This window comes from Vulpes vulpes, chromosome 7, assembly GCF_048418805.1.
Source record: "Vulpes vulpes isolate BD-2025 chromosome 7, VulVul3, whole genome shotgun sequence".
Taxonomy (NCBI): domain Eukaryota; kingdom Metazoa; phylum Chordata; class Mammalia; order Carnivora; family Canidae; genus Vulpes; species Vulpes vulpes.
The window spans coordinates 73,149,341-73,155,607 of record NC_132786.1 but is presented as its reverse complement, the minus strand read 5'-3'; positions in this window follow the sequence as shown (position 1 = coordinate 73,155,607).

Genomic DNA, 6,267 nt, shown 5'->3' with positions numbered 1-6,267 from the left:
GCCTCTGTTTGCATTGGGTGCCCTTTGCCCATCTTTTGGAACTGACTCTACCTTCCATGGGCATCTTTCTCTGGTGCCCTGCACTGCCCTAGCCCTCCCACTCACCCCCACCCCCACAGCCGCCCTGCTCTTGACCCAGTTTCTCCATCCAAACTCCCTTGGCTGTTTTCCCCTCATTGCATATCTCCTGTTGTCACAATGTTGCACAAGCAATTAATTTACAAAATGTTAATTTACATTTTTAAAGTTTTTTTCTCTAATTATAAAAGTAACACATGCACCCGCAAGAAAATTTTGGAGGAAAAATTGCATAGCTATATCACCCAGAAATAATCATTGCTAAAATGTTGCACAATTACTAATATATAAAACCAATCATTGAGGATCTGCTCTTTTTCTTTAAAAATATTTAATCATTCAGTAAGTATTTTTTGAGCACCTAATGCCAGGTAACGCTATGGGTTTAAGTATGTAGTTATTGACAAAATAGTTCAAATCCTTATCTTCAAGGAGCTACCTTCTAGTGGCGGAAGACAGATGATTAACATTTAAGTATAAGATAGGTTTGGTGGTATCAAGTAGTGTGAAGAAAAGATGAAGCAGAGTAGGGGAGATGGACAGAATGGGGGTGTGTTTTATATAGGGTGGTTAGGAAGGCCTCCCTGAGAAATGACATTTGATCAGAGTCCAGAAGGGAGTGAGAGAGTAAGCCATTCATTTATGCATCCATCTATTCCACAAATATTTACTGAACATGTATCAGACACTGAGGATAGAGTAGAGAATAAAAGAAATATTCCACTCTGGGCCACTAGTCCTCTCCTTCACGGCTAATATGTGATCTGCTCCGCCCAATGGCTTGAAGCCTGAATCGTTCAAAAAGTAACAGGAAGAGCTGCCCTTAACATTTTAATATGGACTTAAAATGCCTAAAATTAATCAATATCTACCTTCCACTCAGTAAGTCTTGTTCAGCTTTCTCTACTCACTGTTTCCAACTTAAAGGTTTACCATTATTTTTTAGTTTGTTATTGTTACTTTGCCAAAGTAATCATTACTACTAAAAAGGGGTTTACTTTTTTTTTTAACTCTTAAAACTCTTTATTTTGAAATGACTTTGGACTTAAAGTTGCAAAGCGAAGCAGTAGAAACAATTCCCAAGTACTTCTCCAGGGTTAGTATCTAGGGTCTTTATGTTGTGATGGTGAAGCCAGGGCATTGGCATTGATACAGCTCTGTTCATGAACCACCAGCTCATTCAGGTTCCATGCAAAGTTCTGGTGCTGTCTCTCCCAAGAGAGGACTGCTCCAATCTCACGTGCTGTGCTCTGCTGCCACTTTTCTGCTCTCTTCTAGTCTGGAAAAAATAGTTTTGAGTAGTCATAATTTGTTTTCTCACCATTTTTTCTTGAATCTATTTGCTTCAGGTTCAGGTTCAGGTTTCTTTTTAAGCACTTGAAAAGTTCCTTAGTAAGGGTCTGTAGTGATTAGTTCTGTCTTTGTTTGTCAGTGGATGATGTCTTTAATTGGCGTTTCTTTTTAGAGAATAACAGCTTTATTAAGATCTCATTCACATGCCAAATTTCACCCTTTCAAAATGTACAGTTCATTTACAGAGTTGTGCAACCAGCACCACTGCCTAATTTTAGAACATTTTCATCATCCCAGGAAGAAATCCTGTACCCATTAGCTGTCACCCCTCATTCCTCTCTCCCTCCAGGCCCTGGCAACCACCAACCTACTTCCTATCTCTATAGACTTGCCTATTCTGGACATGTCATATAAATGGAGTCATTCACTGTGTGTCCTTTTGTGTCTGACCTCTTTCACTTAACATAATATGCTCAAGGTTCACTCATACTAAAACATGTATAGTACTTAAATTTTATGGTTGGATAATATTCCATTGTGTCACATTTTGTTTATAGTTGGTGGACATTTGAGTTGTTTCCACTTTTTTGGCTATTAAATACAGTGCTGTTGTGAATATCTGTATATAAGTTTCTGGGTGAACATATATCTTCAGTTCTCTTGGATATTTACTTCAGAGTAGAATGGTTGATAATACGGTGATTCTGTTTAATTTTTTGAGGAATTGTTAAACTGTTTTCCACAACAGCTGTTTTACATTCCCAACCACAATGTGTCAGGGTTCCACATCCACTGCTTATTTTATTTTCTTTTAAATTCTCTATATAATTCTCTCTCTCTCTCTCTAGATATATATATTAGATAGATAGTTAGATATAAATATAGATATATAGATAGATATAGATATAGATAGATCTTTCCTAGTGGGTAGGAGGTGGTAACTCATTTTTGCTAAGATTTTATTTATTTATTTGACAGAGAGAGAGAGAGAGTGAAACAGATCATGAGCAATGGCAAGAGGGAGAAGCAGACTCCTCACTGAGCAGGGAGCCAGTTATGGGGCTCAATCCCAGGACCCCAGGATCAGAACCCAAGTCAAAGACAGATGCTTGACTGGGTGAGCCACCCAGGCACCCCGGTATCTTGTTTTTAAAAACTATTTTACTTCTTTATTTGAGAGAGAGAGAGAGAGAGAGAGAGAGAATCTCAAGCAGACTCCATGCTCAGCATGGAGACTGATGTGGGACCCGACCCCAAGACCCTGCCATCAAGAGTAGGATGCTTAATGAACTGAGTCACCCAGGTGGCTTGTTGGTATCTCATTTTGTACGTTCTTTCTTGGGAGTCTGTTTTAACACAAACTGTAGCATATTATACACACACCATACGCTTAGCTTTTCCACTTACTGTATTGTGGAGATCACGTCAGTCTGTGCAAAACCCTTTATTCTTTTGGCTGGCTTTATAGTAACCCACTGTATGATCATGCAGTCCTGGTACTGGTCACTCACTTAACCAGTTCCTATTAATAGGCTGTTCTGTTTCTTTCCAATCTCTACTATTACAAACAGTGCTGTAATGACTGCCTCTATATACTCCATTTTCTATATGCAGGAATTTGTCTGTAATGATCATTTCTAGATATGAAATTCTAGGTTAAAGGGCATATGCATTCTTTTATTTTTATAGCTACTATGTAATTGATTTCCATAGAGAGTGTACCAATTTATACTCACCACCTTGGCAAAGACATGTTCTTTAAATGGACCCCAGATCATAAGACCAGATTTGTGAAGATATTATATTCTTAGTATGGTACTCTTGTGTGGGCTGACTATGGAAGCACTTTTTTTGAGGGGCTTGGGGTAAGGATATGGTTCATTAAGGAGCTTTCCTTGATTAGCAGTTCCCAAGGAGAAGATAGAACTTATAAAGGGTTTATCTTGAGGCCCTGTCTATCTTTCTTTGGTAGAACAATGGAGACTCACTGAAGATGCCGGGTAAGATCATTTGTTTATATATTTCTCCAATCAACAAATATTTATTGAAAGCCTACTATGTGGTGCTAGGTGCTAGGATGAAATGAAGACAAAATTAGACCAGATACTCCTTTCACTGATGTTTTCAGGCTTTTAAGGGGGAAGCAGACATTACTACAATCAAGGGTAAGGGGGATCCCTGGGTGGCGCAGCGGTTTGGCGCCTGCCTTTGGCCCAGGGCACGATCCTGGAGACCCGGGATCGAATCCCACATCGGGCTCCCGGTGCATGGAGCCTGCCTGTATCTCCCTCTGCCTGTGTCTCTGCCTCTCTTTCTCTCTCTGTGTGTGTGACTATCATAAATAAAAATGTAAAAAAAGGGATCCCTGGGTGGCGCAGCAGTTTGGCGCCTGCCTTTGGCCCAGGGCACGATCCTGGAGACCCGGGATCGAATCCCACATCGGGCTCCTGGTGCATGGAGCCTGCTTCTCCCTCTGCCTGTGTCTCTGCCTCTCTCTCTCTGTGACTATCATAAGTAAATAAAAATAAAAATAAATTTAAAAAAAGTCAAGGGTAAGGTAACTAACAGTGATGGAAATGTATGTCATGCTACTGCAGCCTGTAGCAAGGATCTGAGGGGTCAGCAAAGGGGTCTCAGAGGAAATATGGTTTTTGTTTTGTTTTAAAGATTTTATTTACTTATTTAAGAGAGAGAGAGAACAGCTGAGTCCCCCAGGCAGCCCACGGAAACATATTTGAATTGAGATATGAAAGATGAGTAAAAGACTAGCTGGTGTGGCTAACAAAGTGGGAAGGCACTCATACCTGCCACACAGGGTTGTTATGGGAGTTCAGTTAAATCATATTATGTAAGACATTCAAAAAAAATGCATGGCAGGTGCCAATTATTTGGAAAATGCTTACTTTGCTTCCAGTCTTCCACTCACTCATGGTGAATTTGTTAAACAATCCCCAAGCGGACCACTGCCACCCTAGCCATGCTCTTCCTTCATATTTCTCTCCCATCCAGTTCCCTCTCTTCCTCTATTTCGGGGCTCCCAAGCACTGCCATATGTTCACAATAGTCTACCCTTGGAGCTAATCAGATTAGTAACCACCATTTACTTTGCCCTTAATCTATACTAAGTACATTACATCCATTATTTAAACTTCCTAACAGTCTAACCTACTAAAGTTAGAACTATTATTACTCCCATTCTTTTTTTTTTTATAACTCCCATTCTTAAAAAAGTTTTTATTTACTTATTCACGAGAGACACAGAGAGAGATACAGAGAGAGAGGCAGAGACACAGGCAGAAGGAACAGCAGGCTCCCTGCCAGGAGCCCAATGTGGGACAGGATCCTGGGACTCCGGGATCACAAAGGCAGATGCTCAACCATTGAGCCACCGAAGCATCTCATTACTCCCATCTTATAAAGGAAGAAACTGAGGCAAGCAGAGCCCAAGGACAATAGGTTGCAAATTGCAGAGCAGGACTCATGCTCAAGTCTAATTTTTTTTTAATTTAAAGGATTTATTTATTTTTAAAGATTTTATTTACTCATTTGACAGAGTGTGAGAGAGCACAAGCAGTGGGGAGCTGCAGAGGCAGAGAGAGCCCCATGCAGGGCTCAATCCCAGGACCCGTGGATCATGATCCAAGTCCAATTCATTTTTAACCATGACCCCTATAGTGCCTTGGGTTGGCAGTTATCTTTTGCAGGTCTTATTTATCCAACTAGATAACAACCTGATTTAAGATAAGAATTTGCCCCTAGGGGCACCTGGGTGATTCAGCTGGTACAGAATGTGACTCTTGATCTCAGGTTTGTAAATTCCAGCCCTGCACTGGACATAGAGAATACTTAAAAAAAAAAAAAAAAATATATATATATATATATATATACACACACACACACACATTCAAGTGGTTTAGTAAAATAATAGCCACTCCTTATGGAGCATCTCCTATTTATCTATATATTATTTCCCCCATTTTATAGATTAGGAAACTAAGGCTCCAATAGATTAATTAACTTGGCCAAGGTGATGGAGATGGGACAAGAGTCCCGATTTAGATATGCCCAGTTCCTACCCAAAGATGACAGCCAATAATATTCATACCTGGTACAAGGGAAGCACAGGGCTACATTCACCTAAACCCTGGTTAACTTCAGCTGGTATGACATTTAGGCAATGACAGTGACTATGGGGAGAGAGGGAATTGTTGAGAGGTGCCCATGTCTTACTTCTAGCTGTGTAAACATAAAAATTGAGAGCTCACAATAAGCAGAGCCCAAAGGATTATTGTGGAATTCCTGGGTTCACGTGCCAAACATAAGCTACTATGACCAAAGCCCCTCTTTGGGAGTTTTGTAATGGATAATACAGATAATGTTAACACTCATGGAATGTTTTCTTTGTGCTTTACAAGGATGAATTCATTTAACTTCCAGTTAAGGGCTGCTATTATTCTCATTTAACATCTGAGGAAACTGAAGTACAGCAAGGTTAAAGGATTTGCCCAAAGCACCCAACTAGCAAGTTGGGACATCTGGCAGTGTGATTTCAGAGCTCTAGCGTCTCCTCACAACAGTGCAAGAGTTGCTGAGTCCAGCACATAAACAGTCAAAACTCTAAGGAAAGACCAAAAATTCCTGCGGTCTAAGTAGAGAAGTTAGTTTATAAGTGCCTGCCTGCCAGCACGTCTCCATCCCCAACTTTCTCCTTTTCCGACTCACTCCTCCCAGAAAACAAGACCACAAGCACAGAAAGTAGGGGAAAGGTCGCAGTTGGGATTTGGCTCCTCCCTTCCTGCTCGTTTGTTCGTTCATCCTTTTTTGCAAAATTGCAGAGCCTATGCCGAAGGCTCCGGGTTCTTTCTTACGCATCCAGCCCCCGCACTTGCCCCTGGC